This window comes from Pagrus pagrus (genome assembly GCF_965226575.1).
Source record: "Pagrus pagrus genome assembly, chromosome: 2".
NCBI classification, from domain to species: Eukaryota; Metazoa; Chordata; class Actinopteri; order Spariformes; family Sparidae; genus Pagrus; species Pagrus pagrus.
The window spans coordinates 37274853-37294263 of NC_140186.1; the positions used below are offsets into that span (position 1 = coordinate 37274853).

Here is a 19411-nt window from a genome sequence, read left to right on the forward strand (position 1 = left end):
AATGTACTCAAATAATGCCCTATTTGCATATTTAAATATACATTCATGGAAACCTCCAATACAAAGGATGTTCTTATTCATGTCGGTGATCAACCTGTGAAGTTTCATGGAGATATCTCTAAGTTTAAATTTTTTGCCCTATTCACCTCAATTATACAGGGGCTAATATTGTGGTGGCCATATTGGATTTCCAGCAAAAAATTAACTGGGTTGTCCATATAGGTTGTAATCCTACTGGGTCATAGATATTTTTCTGGTGGCCAACCTTTTATAACATTGCAAATGCAGCAAACCGGGTGGATCATCTTATTTGTCCTCCAACATGTCAATCATTCTGAGGAAATGCTCAGTTCACGCTGTCATGCATGCTCTTTCCTGGCTCGTTTCCACTAGCTGCACGTGCACTTTGATTATTTATGTGTCCCATGAGATGTTTGCGAGGACTTTTACCCCAGTTGGTGTGACAGTGGAGCATTACTGGCGGCCCGGTGGATGGTGCAGCAGGGGCTCCACTGGCCGCGACCGCACAGTAAAGCCGGGGGCATGGAGGGGGTGAAAGGGGAGGCTATACAGTAGGATATGCAGTAACATCTTTTAATAAAAGTATTTTAAACATGCACAGAACAGTAACCCTCTTGCATAAAAGGTATGCCCCAGTGGTCAGCATAATCCGACTCGAAGCAGACTGGTGCATTGGTGTGCAGATTAAGAGGAATAACAGAGAGTTTGTCGTCCTGAATGTGTACAGAGTGTTTTGAATAGGAAAGCTAAGTAGCTTTAGAAAGCTCTAATCATTATGGGACAAAAATATTTTACATATACAGTACAGACCAAAAGTTTGGACACACCTTCTCATTCAATGAGTTTCCTTTCTTTTCATGACTATTGACATTGTAGATTCACACTGAAGGCATCAAAACTATGAATTAACACATGTGGAAATATGTACTTAACAAAAAAGTGTAAAACAACTGAAAATACGCCTTATATTCTAGTTTCTTCAAAGTAGCCACCTTTTGCTCTGATTACTGCTTTGCACACACTCTGCATTCTCTTGATGAGCTTTAAGAGGTAGTCACCTGAAATGGTTTTCACTTCACAGGTGTGCCCTGTCAGGTTTAATAAGTGGGATTTCTTGCCTTATAAATGGGGTTGGGACCATCAGTTGTGTTGAGCAGAAGTCAGGTGGATACACAGCTGATAGTCCTACTGAATAGACTGTTAGAATTTGTATTATGGCAAAAAAAAGCAGCTAAGTAAAGAAAAACGAGTGGCCATCATTACTTTAAGAAATGAAGGTCAGTCAGTCCGAAAAATTGGGAAAACTTTGAAAGTGTCCCGAAGTGCAGTCGCAAAAACCATCAAGCGCTACAAAGAAACTGGCTCACATGAGGACCGCCCCAGGAAAGGAAGACCAAGAGTCACCTCTGCTGCGGAGGATAAGTTCATCCGAGTCACCAGCCTCAGAAATCGCAGGTTAACAGCAGCTCAGATTAGAGACCAGGTCAATGCCACACAGAGTTCTAGCAGCAGACACATCTCTAGAACAACTGTTAAGAGGAGACTGTGTGAATCAGGCCTTCATGGTAGAATAGCTGCTAGGAAACCACTGCTAAGGACAGGCAACAAGCAGAAGAGACTTGTTTGGGCTAAAGAACACAAGGAATGGACATTAGACCAGTGGAAATCTGTGCTTTGGTCTGATGAGTCCAAATTTGAGATCTTTGGTTCCAACCACCGTGTCTTTGTGCGACGCAGAAAAGGTGAACGGATGGACTCTACATGCCTGGTTCCCACCGTGAAGCATGGAGGAGGAGGTGTGATGGTGTGGGGGTGCTTTGCTGGTGACACTGTTGGGGATTTATTCAAAATTGAAGGCATACTGAACCAGCATGGCTACCACAGCATCTTGCAGCGGCATGCTATTCCATCCGGTTTGCGTTTAGTTGGACCATCATTTATTTTTCAACAGGACAATGACCCCAAACACACCTCCAGGCTGTGTAAGGGCTATTTGACCAAGAAGGAGAGTGATGGGGTGCTGCGCCAGATGACCTGGCCTCCACAGTCACCGGACCTGAACCCAATCGAGATGGTTTGGGGTGAGCTGGACCGCAGAGTGAAGGCAAAAGGGCCAACAAGTGCTAAGCATCTCTGGGAACTCCTTCAAGACTGTTGGAAGACCATTTCAGGTGACTACCTCTTGAAGCTCATCAAGAGAATGCCAAGAGTGTGCGAAGCAGTAATCAAAGCAAAAGGTGGCTACTTTGAAGAACCTAGAATATAAGACATATTTTTAGTTGTTTCACACTTTTTTGTTAAGTATATAATTCCACATGTGTTAATTCATAGTTTTGATGCCTTCAGTGTGAATCTACAATTTTCATAGTCATGAAAATAAAGAAAACTCTTTGAATGAGAAGGTGTGTCCAAACTTTTGGTCTGTACTGTATATTTATATATTTTTTAACATAAAAATCTGGCTAAATCCCTTCAATCCTGTTTTTTCACCTTTAATACCCCCTGTCTCTTTGGCTGCCATGCGGCCCCCTTTCACCCTAGAGACCCCAAAATTTGCATGGAGGTTGTCTTGGGGCCCCTACACAAGAATATGAAAGCAAAATATAAGTCATTTAGCAAAAAGGTCCTTTTCAAAAACCCAGATACCCTAGAGACCCTAAATTTTGCACGGTGGTTGACCCCCCCAATACAAGTGTGCCTAAGGATTTTTCATATTCCAGGTTATACTGGTTTACAAAATAAATATGTAATGTTGTGTGAAAAATACCATTTGAAAAGTTGAGTGAGGATTTGAAATGTTTTTTCACGACACAAGAGCACAAATTTAACCGAAAAAGTGAGCACAGCGCCTAAAAACTCTCTTTTTTTTTTTTTCCAACATCGCGTCATATTACGTCACGAGAGGGAGTCCTATGCTAGCAGCTGCCATAGCTTAGAGTGGGAGCGGATGGCTATCTGTCAGAGCGGTCGTCTTATCGTGAGTCAGTGTGTTTACAGCAGGCACAAACTCCACCCTGTCACGACACCGAGTCCACCGGTTTCCTAACAGAAAAAAAACGGTGCTATCTTCCGTGCCTGGGTGCGTGTTGTGCAGCTGAAGAGAAGGGGCTTCACCTCTGCGTCAGCTACGAAAAACTCGGTTGTGTGTCGCTCACTTTAAACCAGAGGATTATCACTTCAGCGATCTGATGGAGTTCAACTGGGATTCCGAAGCAAGAACTGTGCGACCCCCCGCCCCCCTCTCCCCTCCCAACCCCCGGTGCGGTGCGGTGCGGTGCCTTCGGTGCCGACAGCCTCATCCGGACCGCTGTCTGTCAGCAGCTGCTGGTGCTGCCGCCCCGGCAGGAGACAGTCACGGATCAGACAGAGACTCAGCTGAACGTGAACAGCCACTTGTAAGTCTTGTTTTATAACATTTGCTAAGTACCCATTTACTGGACGTACATAAGAAGCAACGTGACATGTTGTTGTAGAGCAGCGCAGCTAGCTTGCTAATAAGTGAGCAATGCTAGCTAACGCTAGCTAGCGTTAGCAACGTTTTTTGCACAACCTATCTTATGAAAAGGCACTCGATTTGCCAATATAAGAAGTGTCAAGTTTAGTTACAGCCCATTGACCCTGTTTGCACAGTTAAAACATTCCTAATGTATTTTATGTGCTATATTTTGAAGGATTTGGGAGACATCGGCAGTAATGAGGCAGGGGAGATGACAGTCAGTGCTGCAGCAACAGGCTTTCCCTGGCTCCTCAGTGCCCCACTGCGGCTCACAGTGCAGCCTCAGACCTTCTCATCGTGAAACAGGTAGTGTAACATAACTCATATAGAGAATTAATTAGTGTGAATGCTGTGTCAGCATTCACACTATTGTTCTTCTGGAATTTATTATTCCGTACGTTTTTCGGCTCGTTTCTCCTCCTACAAATTTTGAGCTACAGAAACCATTCAACTATCAAAATCTTCAGCTTGTTAAGGACATTACTGCTTGTATTTTTGGCATTTCTATCTTTTATACTTTTGGAAATAATGAGCTTTTTCTGCAAAATTTTCCCCATTCATCCGTATGGGGATTTTTTTCAAATTTCATTCTGCTACTACTTCAGCATACGTTCAGCTATAGAAACCGTTCAACTATCATCATGTTCAGCTTTTTAAGCTCTTTCAGCCTTGTACTTTTCAGCTTTTTCAAATATTCAGCTTTTTCAGAAAAAAAATTAATATGGAAGCAAATGGGAAGATCTTCAAATCCTCTTCAAAACTCATCCACTTTCAAGCTCTTCTGCTCCCTCATACTTTGAGCTAGAGACACCATTCCAACTTTAAAATAGTCACAGGACCTTGAACTATTTGGCATGTATTCAGCTTTTTAAAATCTTTTATGGTTTTGAAATTATCACAGCTTTAGTTTTAAGGATTTTTAGCTCGTCTTCTGGGTTTATAATGGGTGTGTATTGCGTGAGCTAGAGTGGGTGACATCATCGTTAGTGGAGAGCAGCTGCAAAAACTTGAGAAAAAACTCTCTTCAGCTTGATTTGGGTCCCACAGCTTTTACTTCACATAGACAATATATACATAGAAATGTAGGAAATCGTGTTGGCTTTCAGATGATGTTCTTATTTCAGATGTAGGACTTAAACTTCTGGCTGTAGAAGCCCTCGAGCGACAAGCACTCCAGCAACTCCCCCATAAGCTGCAGTGTTAACTTTGAGCCTAAATTTCTGGAGTGGAGCAGACCGTACCGGTTTTGTCTCTCGCTCTGGCTCCCTCATTTTTCACTTTACAGAAATAAAAAAGACATCACATGGTTCAGCAATGTCTCCTGTTACTCACTGTATACATATTTTGGCCATAACCATTACACTTTTTTCTAAACCTGCAGGAGTTTGGGAGGTGTTTTCCCATTCATTCTTATGGGGACATTTTCAACTTTGGTTCTGCTACTGCTCCAGCATATGTGCAGCTACAGAAACTGTTTGGCTGTCAAACTGTTCAGCTTTTTAAGCTCTTTCAGCCTATTACTTTTCAGCGTTTCAACCTTTTCATCCTTTTCAAATATTCAGCTTCATGTTCAGCTAGAGAAACTGTTCAACTATCAAAATGTTCAGCTTCGTGTTCAGCTAGAGAAACTGTTCAGCTATCAAAATGTTCAGCTTTTAAGCTCTTTCAGTTCATTACTTTTCAGCTTTTCTCCCTTTTCAGCTTTTTCAAATATTCAACTTGATGTTTAGCTAGAGAAACTGTTCAGCTATCAAAATGTTCAGCTTTTTAAGCTCTTTCAGTTCATTACTTTTCAGCTTTTCTGCCTTTTCAAATATTCAGCTTTATGTTCAGCTACAGAAACCATCCAACTATCAAAATGTTCAGCTTTTTAAGCTCTTTGAACCTATTACTTTTCAGCCTTTGACTTTTCAGCTTTTGAAAAAAGTCAGCTTTTTCTGCAAATTCTTGACCATTCATTCTCATAGTTTTATGCATTTTTTATGCATTAGGCAAGTGTTTTCCAGCACATTCAGCAGATTTCCGAAATCACTTCAGCCGTCAGCATTCACGCTGTATTTTCGCAGGAAATACAATTTTTCTAGTTATATATGCTATCTATATGCATACAGGCGGTACAACTCCAACACTATCTGACCTCCATTTTTTTTCCTGTTGTATGGGATTGCAGGTTGGACAAGGGTTTATGTAGTAAACCAACCATTGAATGTATTAAGTTACATAATTGTATAAAGATTGACCTCTTATTATCCTAGCTTTCCAGGCACAGCCCAAGATGTGTCATGGTGCAAATTAATAGGTAATTTTCTTTTTTCAGGGCTACTGACAAGTTCATTGTGTGCCAAAGCCAGCTGATGTCTCTATTTACTAACTGCTCAGCCTGTTGTGGAGAAACTGAAGTAAGTAACTCCAACGGAAGGAAACATTGAGACGCAGGAGGGAACTTGTGCAAAAATAAAGCAGGTAAGGGTCTTCTTGTGATTTCTGATGAAAAAGTATCATAACTTGTATTTCAGTTTGTATATCTTGTGTTATTTATGTACTGTAATCTTCTGCCTTTCACATATGTCTTTCATGTCTGTCAGCATTTTTGGCTCCTCATGGATTCTCTGAGAGTGCGAGAGTGCAGTACTGTCCTGTCCTCGTCTGCTGCGGCTCCCCTTTCCAGATCCCTCCAGAAGATCAACAAGGAGGAAGCTGTTGGCATATTCACTGCACAGCATTCATGATTTAATACAGGACATTGATAACTCTGAGGCTTTTCATACTCATAACACTGTTTTTTTTTTAAATGGGTCAGATGGTATATTTCTTTTGATTATTAATGGATAATAACCGTTTTTTACAATCTGGACCTTATTTCTAGCATAAAATACGATCATTTACTCACCCAGATAACTTTGGTGTCATTACAAGTCGTTCCGACGAAATTAGATCCAGCTGAGAGCCGCGTATATCTGTATAATGCAAGTACACAGGGCAGTGCAATGTAGCCTCTAAATAACACATTATCTGCTGCAAAATTCGTTAATTTCACCAATATTTTGTTATGATACACTACTGCTATTCCCCTCTGAGTCCGGGGTTAGCTGTTGGTCTGTAGGTTGACCTACTAACCTCTGATCTGGATGATGTCATCTCCGACCGCGGCGCGGCTTGTTGCTATCGCTAATGCTACGGTTCGTTTCTGCGTGTTTCCGACTTGTCTAAACAAAATGAGCAGCTGGACGAAGTTCAGCTTCCTCTCCGCAACCTAGACTTACTAAAGCTCTGGCTAGTTGCACGAAAAATGGCCCCGAATGCCGAAGCGGAATGATTATTATCAGAATGAGCTGGGCAGCGGTCGGAGATGATATCGTCCAGGTCAGAGGTCAGTAGGTCAACCTACAGACCCCGGGTGTTGATAACAGCTAACCCCGGACTCAGAGGGGAATAGCACTAGCGTATCATAACAAAATATTGGTGAATGAACGAGTTTCGCGGCAGATAATGTGTTATTTAGAGGCTGCATTGTGCTGCCCCGTATACTCATTATACGGATATACGCGGCTCTCAGCTGGAACTAATTTCGTCGGAACGACTTGTAATGACACCAAAGTTATCTGGGTGAGTAAATGATCATATTTTATGCTAGAAATAAGGTCCAGATTGTAAAAAATGGTAATTATCCTTTAATAACATTTGGCACATCTGTATAATAGTTGCAATGTTCGTTAAGTAAACACTTAGTTTACATGTGTTGTACAGGATGTGCTTAATTGTGTTTAACTTTAATTCATGAACATAATTTATGAAGGACATGTTTGTTAGCAGTCTTAAGCTGCTGCTGCATGCAGGTTTAACCATCAAATGCAGATCTGACTGTACCCTTCTGTTAAAGAAAGAAAAACCTATAGGCTAGGCTAGGCCCAGTGGACAATCTTCGTGCTGTATGCAGTGTAGTGGTATTCCTTTATTTTCTTTCTCTCTTTCACTTAATGGTATTTTTAAGATATTTATGCTGTTGCAAAATGTTGTTGTGTTATCGTGAGCACTGTCTATGAGAACCTGGGCAACCTCATAGAGTGTTTTGAGACCATCAGGTCAGACACACCTTTGACAGCACCATGGTGAGGGAGGCGTCTGGCTTCCTGAGGATGCTGCAGGATGAAGATTTTGTTTTTTTCCTGCAGCTGTTTCATCAAATCATGCCTCATGTTGACATGATGTACCAACATCTCCAGAAGAGGGACATTGACATGGTGTTCATCAAACGTGCCCTGCAGAACTTCACCAGCAGTGTTCAGGCCATCAAGTAAGATAATATAGATTAATTATAATAATAGTTATGCACATGTTCATTACTAAATGTCAGCATGCTGTGATGGTTATAATGTATAGGAACTAAAAAGTAATGAGCCACTTTAGTCATCTGCATTTGTGTGCATAAGTAAGTTTAGCACATCCAGAAATAGTGATATTTTTTCAGCCATTTCCAGAAAGTTGTGCAACTCAGGCAATTTTTTATCACTTACTAGTATTACTGTGTTTTTTTAAAGACAGTAATTATTGATAATGGCATTGACATACTGTAATCATATTCTCACACTTTTGATCTGTCTCCCTTCAGGGACCAAAGCTCCTCTCAACAGCAGCAGCAAGAAGCACCAGGTACCACAAGATCAAGGAGAGCCTTAGGAACAAGAGTAGCAGAGGCTGTCTGCATTCATTACTGACCAATGATGTAGGCCTACTCAAGTGTTGGAACCAATTGATAAAGTCACAATCTCTGTTTTTACAGAGTTAGATTCAGTAATGGATGGTAGTCATTTTTTTTACTCACCCATTACTTGTCCATTATACTCACACAAGGATACAGTAATAAGTCTGCATGAATAATAAAATGCATACTTTGCAACTGTGAGACAGTAGATACAGTAGATCATGGCCACATTCATGCCAACACCAGTAGATTTTTTTTTTTTTACAATTGTGTGTTACTGACTATACATTTTTATCATTTTAACAGATCTGTGAAACAATCCTGGGCCATGCCAAAGACAGGTTCTCCTTCACCAGCTACCTTGTGAGTGCCGTGCTGCTAGAGGCAGAGCTGTTTGACCGGCATCTGAAAACATTCCCTGAAGAGGCTCTGAATACCACCGTAAGGGCATACCCCGTGCTACACAAGGAGAGGCTCAGGACTGAGCTTTCTCTCATCTACGAAAGTCCAGACTTCAGGGGCTGCTGCAGTGCACTGGCTCTGTACCAGGTTCTACAGAGCTACAACCTCCAGGAAACCTTCTCTGAGACTGTGGCGCTGTTGAACATCCTCATAACCACTCCAATGACAACAGCTGAAGCTGAGAGGTGTTTCTCCACCTTAAAGAGGATCAAGACATTCCTGAGAAATACAATGGGACAGGAACGTCTGAATGCATTGGGCGTGCTTTCCATGGAGAGGGACTTGTCAGGAACATGCCTGATTTCAATGAGAGGGTGATTGATCGCTTTGCTTGCTTGAAAGAGAGGCGAGCTAAATTCCAATACAAGTGATGAGTGTGTTCTTAAATGGTGAGTTGTGTTATGTTGTACTCTCCAAATGTTGAATTGTAAATAGTTGTATTGATTGCATATTGCCAGCCAAACATAAACTGAATATGTTCTGGAAAATTTGATTAATTACAGTTTTGATGATAGTGTAATTTGATTTGATTATCGCTATGGCATCCATGATGGCTATAAATTGTAGACTGTGCTAAATGTGATTTCATGGGCAAACTATTAGATGACAATGTATCTGTTAATGTGTGTTTTATTGTGGAACCAAATTTATTGTATTTGAGACATTTAAATAGCCTAGCTATACAAAAAATACTGAATAGTATGAACATTTTATGTCTGGTGTTGCCATCTAGTGGTTGAACAGGAAAACCAAATTAATCAATGAAATGTGACACTGTAAAGCTGGCTATCTGACTTTTATTTATTATTATTTTACCCATTGAATGGGTCATCTTAGCCATCATTGCAACTTTTGCCTAGTGGTGGTGAAACCGAAGCTTTCTGAAGCACTGAACCACTTTGACACAGTTGCCCGGAAAGTGATGCACTGCTTCGAAGCATTCGATACAGTCAAAATAGTGACATCTGCTGGCTGTTGAGGGGAAGAATTGACGTCATGACTTTCACGAGTCAGTTTTTAATAAAATGTATGTTCTCTCACCAAACTTGTCATAATGTTACTGTAGTCACTCTAAATATTCTATATATTCTGTCATTGGTAAGTATCAGTACTCCGACATGTATTAGATAATCAATACTAGTTTTTTTATTGCATGATACATGGTAGTAATCTGTACGATGTTGTGATGTGAGCATATCCGTAGCTAATGCGTATACGGTAAGCTAAGCCACCAGTCTCTGACCAACTCTGCACTGACTGTCCTGACACCACAGCTCAATTTCTCTCTCCTCTGGCCATTAATTCTCCCCCTGGTGTCTCTCTGCTCTCTAATGTGCATAATGGTTATACGGTTGTGGTCTGTCGTATTTGTAATTATACACATGTAAAGTTTCCTCGGGGTCAGAACCAGCACCACAATCCATTGTTTTCCTATTGTTCAAATCGACCGCTCTCCCTCTGCCTACGTCACTTCCGTTAAGGGTTTTTCGATGCGGAAGTAAAATTTTCTCCCAAAAACGGAAGTCTTATTTATAAATTTATATTTATAAATATAATTTTAAGAAAAACTTGTTCCTACATTATATTTCTAAGCATTGCTTTAAGGGGGGGGTCTAACCTGCAATATGCTCTTTAAGTCTTTTAGAATGTGAAATTTCTAAAAATAAAGGGGTTTATTTGAAGACCTCACATGCTAACCTTTCAAATTTCTGAAGGTTGTATGGGCTGGGGACTTTACAAACTGCAGAGGCCATGTCAGGATTTCAGCCTTCTCGGACAAAGCTTTGATCATTTATTAAAGAAAAGGGATTGTCCTGCCTTTTTAAAATTCAAATGTGTTGGGGCGGTGTTTAGTTCAGTTGGTAGAGCACCCGCCCCATGTGTAGAGCAGGCGGCCCTGGTTCGAATCCCGCATTCAGCGGCCCTATCCTGCCTGTCATTCCCCCTCTCTGCCTCCCATTTCCTGTCACTCTCTGAACTGTCCTATCAATTAAAGGCATAAAAGCCCCAAAAATATACTTGATCTTTAATTAATTAATTGAGGGTGAAAACTGGCTTATGACAATTTTTAGCATTTCAGAACAATAGTAGCCAGTCCAGGCTAGGAAACTTGCTTGAAAAACCTTTTTTGCAGTCAAATACAGCTAATGCTACTGTACAGTGCAAAAAGAGGCTTCTCTCGCTCTGAAACGCTCAAAATTGACATGAGCCAGTTTTCACCCTTAAAGAATTAAAGGACAGGTAAACCCTTGTTTGCCATGAAATGGATCCAAATTCACCCAGTTCAGGCTAGGAAACTTGCTTGAAAAACCCTTTTTCAGTCAAATACAGCTTATGCTACTGTACAGTGCAAAAAGAGGCTTCTCTCACTCTGAAACGCTCATTTTTGACATGAGCCAGTTTTCACCCTTAATGAATTAAATTCCAGGTAAACCCTCGTTTGCCATGAAGAAGATCCAAATTCAACCAGTTCAGGCTAGAAAACTTCAGTGAAAGACCTTTTTTCAGTCAAATGCAGCTTATGCTACTGTACAGTGCAAAAAGAGGCTTCTCTCGCTCTGAAACACTCGTTTTTGACATGAGCCAGTTTTCACCCTTAATGAATTAAATTCCAGGTAAACCCTTGTTTGCCACGAAGAAGATCCAAATTCAACCAGTTAGTGAAACTTCAGTGAAAGACCTTTTTTCAGTGAAATACAGCGCACACAGTACAAATACACTGAAGAAATACACAGTAGTAATACAGAGCACACAGTACAAATACACATAACAAAGTAGAAATATACAGAAAACAGTAGAAATACACAGTGGAAATACACAGCACACAGTATAAATACACAGTAGAATTACACATCACAGTAGAATAACACATCACAATAGAAATACTCAGTCGAAATACAGAGCAGACAATAGAAATGCACAGTAGAAATACTAATCACAGTAGAAATACACTGTAGAAATACAGAGCACACAGTGGAAATACACATTACACAGTGGAAGTACACAGCACACAGTCGAAATACACTTTAGAAATACAGAGCAGACACTAGAAATACACAGTAGAAATACACAGCACACAGTGCAAATACACTAGAAATACCACACAGTCAAAATACACAGTAGAAATACACATCACAGTATAAATAAACACCACAATAGAAAACCAGAGTATAAATTCACAGCACACAGTACAAATACACTAGAAACACATAGCACACAGTCGAAATACACAGTAGAAATACACATCACAATAGAAATACACAGTAGAATTACACAGCACACAGTACAAATACAGATCAGACAATAGAAATACACAGTAGAAATACACAGTAGAAATATACATCACAGTGGAAATACACATCACATTAGAAATACACATCACAGTAGAAATACACAGCACACAGTGCAAATACACGAGAAATACATAGCACACAGTCGAAATACACAGTAGAAATAAAGAGGAGACAATAGAAATACACAGAAATACAAATCACAGTAGAAATACACATCACAATAGAAATACACAGTGGAAATACACAGTAGAAATACACAGTACACAGTACAAATACACTAGAAATACATAGCACACAGTCGAAATACACAGTAGAAGTACACATCACAGTAGAAATACACAGTAGAAATACACAGCACACAGTACAAACACACTAGAAATACATAGCACACAGTCAAAATACACAGTAGAAATACAGAGCAGACAAGAGAAATACAAAGTAGAAATACAGAGCCAACAATAGAAATACACATCAGAATAGAAATACACAGTAGAAATACACAGCACAGAGTTGAAATACACTTTAGAAATACAGAGCAGACAATAGAAATACGCAGTAGAAATACACATCACAATAGAAATGCACAGTAGAAATACACAGCACACAGTCAAAATACACAGTAGAAATACACATCACAATGGAAATACACAGTAGAAATACACAGCACACAGTGCAAATGCACTAGAAATACATAGCACACAGTCGAAATACACTTTAGTAATACAGAGCAGACAAGAGAAATACACATTGGAAATACACAGCACACAGTAGAAATACACAGTAGACATACACAGCACACAGTAGAAATACACTAGAAATACATAGCACAGTAGAAATTAATTGTAGAAATACACATAAAGTCCAAATACACTGTAGAAATACACAGTAGAAATACACATCACAGTAGAAATACACAGTAGAAATATAGATCACAGTAGACATACACATCACAGTAGAAATACACAGCACACAGTACAAATACTATAGAAATACATAGCACACAGTCAATATACACAGTAGAAATACAGAGCAGACAAGAGAAATACACAGTAGAAATACAGAGCCAACAATAGAAATAAACAGTAGAAATACATATCACAATATAAATACACAGTAGAAATACACAGCACAGAGTTGAAATACACTTTAGAAATACAGAGCAGACAACAGAAATACACAGTAGAAATACACATCACAGTATAAATACAGAGCAGACAATAGAAATACACAGTAGAAATACACATCACAGTAGAAATACACATCACAATAGAAATACACAGTAGAAATACACAGCAGACAGTAGAAATACAGATCAGACAATAGAAATACACTGGAAATACACATCACAGTAGAAATAAACATCACAATAGAAATTCACAGTAGAAATACACATCACAATAGAAATACACAGTAGAAATACTCAGCACACAGTGCAAATACACAAGAAATACATAGCACACAGTCAAAATACACAGTAGAAATAAAGAGGAGACAATAGACATACACAGAGAAATACAAATCACAGTAGAAATACACAGTAGAAATACACATCACAGTATAAATACAGAGCAGACAATAGAAATACACAGTAGAAATACACATCACAGTAGAAATACACATCACAATAGAAATACACAGTAGAAATACACAGCAGACAGTAGAAATACAGATCAGACAATAGAAATACACTGGAAATACACATCACAGTAGAAATAAACATCACAATAGAAATTCACAGTAGAAATACACATCACAATAGAAATACACAGTAGAAATACTCAGCACACAGTGCAAATACACAAGAAATACATAGCACACAGTCAAAATACACAGTAGAAATAAAGAGGAGACAATAGACATACACAGAGAAATACAAATCACAGTAGAAATACACAGTAGAAATACACATCACAGTAGAAATACACATCACAATAGAAATACACAGTAGAAATACACAGCAAACAGTAGAAATACACTAGAAATACATAGCACACAGTCGAAACACACAGTAGAAATACACATCACAGTAGAAATACACAGTAGAAATACACAGCACACAGTACAAATGCACTAGAAATACACAGCACAGTCAAAATACACAGTAGAAATACAGAGCAGACAAGAGAAATACACAGTAGAAATACAGGGCCAAAAATAGAAATACACATCACAATAGAAATACACGGTAGAAATACACCGCACACAGTACAAATACACTAGAAATACATAGCACACAGTCAAAATACACAGTAGAATTACACATCACAGTAGAAATACACAGTAGAAATACACAGCACACAGTGCAAATACACTAGAAATACATAGCACACAGTCGAAATACACAGTAGAAATACAGAGCAGACAAGAGAAATACACAGTAGAAATACACAGTAGAGATAAAGAGGAGACAATAGAAATACACAGAAATACAAATCACAGTAGAAATACACAGTGGAAATACACATCACAGTAGAAATACACAGTAGAAATACACAGCACACAGTACAAATACACTAGAAATACATAGCACACAGTCGAAATACACAGTCGAAATACAGAGCCAACAATAGAAATACACATCAGAATAGAAATACACAGTAGAAATACACAGCACAGAGTCGAAATACACTTTAGAAATACAGAGCAGACAATAGAAATACACAGTAGAAATACACTTCACAGTAGAAATACACATCACAATAGAAATGCACAGTAGAAATACACAGCACACAGTCAAAATACACAGTAGAAATACACATCACAATGGAAATACACATCACAGTAGAAATACACAGTAGAAATACACAGCACACAGTGCAAATACACTAGAAATACATAGCACACAGTCGAAATACAGAGCAGACAAGAGAAATACACAGTAGAAATACACAGTAGAAATACACAGCACACAGTAGAAATACACTAGAAATACATAGCACACAGTCGAAATACACATTAGAAATACAGAGCAGACAAGAGAAATACACAGTAGAAATACACAGTAGAAATACACTAGAAATACATAGCAGACAGTAGAAATACACAGTAGAAATACAGGGCCAAAAATAGAAATACACATCACAATAGAAATACACGGTAGAAATACACCGCACACAGTACAAATACACTAGAAATACATAGCACACAGTCAAAATACACAGTAGAATTACACATCACAGTAGAAATACACAGTAGAAATACACAGCACACAGTGCAAATACACTAGAAATACATAGCACACAGTCGAAATACACAGTAGAAATACAGAGCAGACAAGAGAAATACACAGTAGAAATACACAGCACACAGTAGAAATACACAGTAGAGATAAAGAGGAGACAATAGAAATACACAGAAATACAAATCACAGTAGAAATACACAGTGGAAATACACATCACAGTAGAAATACACAGTAGAAATACACAGCACACAGTACAAATACACTAGAAATACATAGCACACAGTCGAAATACACAGTAGAAATACAGAGCCAACAATAGAAATACACATCAGAATAGAAATACACAGTAGAAATACACAGCACAGAGTCGAAATACACTTTAGAAATACAGAGCAGACAATAGAAATACACAGTAGAAATACACTTCACAGTAGAAATACACATCACAATAGAAATGCACAGTAGAAATACACAGCACACAGTCAAAATACACAGTAGAAATACACATCACAATGGAAATACACATCACAGTAGAAATACACAGTAGAAATACACAGCACACAGTGCAAATACACTAGAAATACATAGCACACAGTCGAAATACACATTAGAAATACAGAGCAGACAAGAGAAATACACAGTAGAAATACACAGTAGAAATACACAGCACACAGTAGAAATACACTAGAAATACATAGCACACAGTCGAAATACACATTAGAAATACAGAGCAGACAAGAGAAATACACAGTAGAAATACACAGTAGAAATACACTAGAAATACATAGCAGACAGTAGAAATACATTGTAGAAATAAACATCACAAAGTCCAAATACACTGTAGAAACACACAGTAGAAATACACAGCACACAGTGCAAACACACTAGAAATACATAGCACAGTCGAAATACACGTTAGAAATACAGAGCAGACAAGAGAAATACACAGTAGAGATACACAGCACACAGTAGAAATACACAGTAGAAATACACAGCACACAGTAGAAATACACTAGAAATACATAGCAGACAGTAGAAATACATTGTAGAAATACACATCACAAAGTCCAAATACACTGTAGAAATACACAGTAGAAATACACATCACAGTAGAAATACACAGTAGAAATACAGAGCCAACAATAGAAATAAACAGTAGAAATACATATCACAATAGAAATACACAGTAGAAACACACAGCACAGAGTTGAAATACACTTTAGAAATACAGAGCAGACAATAGAAATACACAGTAGAAATACACATCACAGTATAAATACAGAGCAGACAATAGAAATACACAGTAGAAATACACATCGCAGTAGAAATACACATCACAATAGAAATACACAGTACAAATACACATCACATTAGAAATGCACATCACAATAGAAATACACTGTAGAAATACATAGCACACAGTACAAATACACTAGAAATACATAGGACACAGTCGAAATATATAGTAGAAATACACATCACAATAGAAATACAGAGTAGAAATACACAGCACACAGTACAAATACAGATCAGACAATAGAAATACACAGTAGAAATACACATCACAGTAGAAATACACATCACAATAGAAATACACAGTAGAAATACACATCACAGTAGAAATACACATCACACTACAAATACACTAGAAATACATAGCACACAGTCGAAATACACAGTAGAAATACACATCACAGTAGAAATACACAGTAGAAATACACAGCACACAGTACAAATACACTAGAAATACACAGCACACAGTCGAAATACACAGTAGAAATACAGAGCAGACAAGAGAAATACACAGTAGAAATACACATCACAGTAGAAATATAGATCACAGTAGAAATACACATCACAGAAGAAATACACAGCACACAGTACAAATACTATAGAAATACATAGCAGACAAGAGAAATACACAGTAGAAATACAGAGCCAACAATGGAAATACACATCACAATAGAAATACACAGTAGAAATACACAGCACAGAGTCGAAATACACTTTAGAAATACAGAGCAGATAATAGAAATACACAGTAGAAATACACATCACATTAGAAATGCACATCACAATAGAAATACACAGTAGAAATACACAGCACACAGTACAAATACACTAGAAATACATAGGACACAGTCGAAATATACAGTAGAAATACACATCACAATAGAAATACAGAGTAGAAATAAAAATTACAGCAAAAATACACATCACAATAGAAATACACAGTAGAAATACACAGCACACAGTGCAAATGCAAAAGAAATACATAGCACACCGTCAAAATACACAGTGGAAACAAAGGAGAGACAATAGAAATACACAGAGAAATACAAATCATAAAGTCCAAATACACTGTAGAAATACACAGTAGAAATACACATCACAGTAGAAATACACAGTAGAAATATAGATCACAGTAGAAATACACATCACTGTAGAAATACACAGCACACAGTACAAAAACTATAGAAATACATAGCACACAGTCAAAATACACAGTAGAAATACAGAGCCAACAATAGAAATAAACAGTAGAAATACATATCACAATAGAAATACACAGTAGAAACACACAGCACAGAGTTGAAATACACTATAGAAATACAGAGCAGACAATAGAAATACACAGTAGAAATACACATCGCAGTATAAATACAGAGCAGACAATAGAAATACACAGTAGAAATACACATCACAGTAGAAATACACATCACATTAGAAATGCACATCACAATAGAAATACACAGTAGAAATACACAGCACACAGTACAAATACACTAGAAATACATAGGACACAGTCGAAATATACAGTAGAAATACACATCACAATAGAAATACACAGTAGAAATACACAGCACACAGTACAAATACAGATCAGACAATAGAAATACACAGTAGAAATACACATCACAGTAGAAATACACATCACAATAGAAATACACAGTAGAAATACACATCACATTAGAAATACACAGTAGAAATACACAGCACACAGTGCAAATGCAAAAGAAATACATAGCACACCGTCAAAATACACAGTGGAAACAAAGAAGAGACAATAGAAATACACAGAGAAATACAAATCACAGTAGAAATACACAGGAGAAATACACATCACAGTAGAAATACACATCACAATAGAAATACACAGTAGAAATACACATCACAGCAGAAATACACATCACAATAGAAATACACAGTAGAAATACACAGCACACTACAAATACACTAGAAATACATAGCACACAGTCGAAATACACAGTAGAAATACACATCACAGTAGAAATACACAGCACACAGTAGAAATACATAGCAGACAGTAGAAATACATGTTACGAACCAGGGGCGGGTCTAGGAATCTGTGGGTGTGTCTGAATGAATGTGTGAGTGAATGATGTGTTGCAGGTGTGGTGCCGGATCCAGCCCCGATTGGTCCAGCCAGCGCGAGGGGGGACCATATATGGAGGAACATCCGGCCGATCGTTCGCTATCCCTCTCCACTCTTAACCCCGTCTGTTTCGTTCAGTTACGCATGCAGCAGTAGGGGTGGGCTGCCAATTGCTTTGTCCTTCGTTTCTCCTGTTTTTTGAGTAAGTAGGGAGGTTAGACTTTGTATTTTGGTTTTCTCTTCTTTTGCAGGTCAGCCTCGGTTCTTCAGTTAGTTGGGTTATGTTTGTTATTTTGGCCTTGGCCCACCCCGACGCCAATGCTGTTTTATGTTTAAGTTGTGTATTCTTTTTTTCTTGCTTTGTAAAATGAACCATTATTTGCTAAATGCGCACAAACCCGCGTCTTGGGTTCTCTGTGGCTTGGGAGTGAGGGAAGGTGACCGCAAAATCATGTTGTGCTCTAGGTTCTCCTAGCTGGGGCATAACATGAATTGTTTTGAGTGATCTATACAGCGGTAAGTCGGTGAAAGTTTTCTTTCACTCTCTCTCTCTGGTTGGTAGTTTGTGGGTGTGACGATGGCAGCCGACTTCAATTTGGATGATTTTGTCGAAGACCCCACATGGGAAAAACTGCGTATATGTAAGAAAGCTGAGTTAATGATTGTGGCCAATTTTTATAAAATCGATGTTCCCTATACTGCTAAGAAAGCCGAGTTATATCAGTGTCTGGGTGTTAAGTTGGTGGAGAGGGGGGTGCTGACATACCTGGTTTGGACCACGGGTGTTGCTGTACACGAGTCAGAGGCGAAGGCGCAGGCTGACGCTGGTCCGGCTTCGGGCATAGATGCTGTGGCTCC

General features: G+C 38.6%; 1 long non-coding RNA gene across 1 annotated transcript; it reads left to right on the top strand.

Annotated features, from left to right (window-relative positions):
• Nucleotides 1-2943: 2943 nt before the first annotated feature.
• On the top strand, nt 2944-6193 carry LOC311264968. The gene is made up of 4 exons (XR_014623520.1): nt 2944-3416; nt 3693-3823; nt 5835-5980; nt 6103-6193. It is a non-coding gene; the product is annotated as an uncharacterized lncRNA (long non-coding RNA).
• Nucleotides 6194-19411: the final 13218 nt, after the last annotated feature.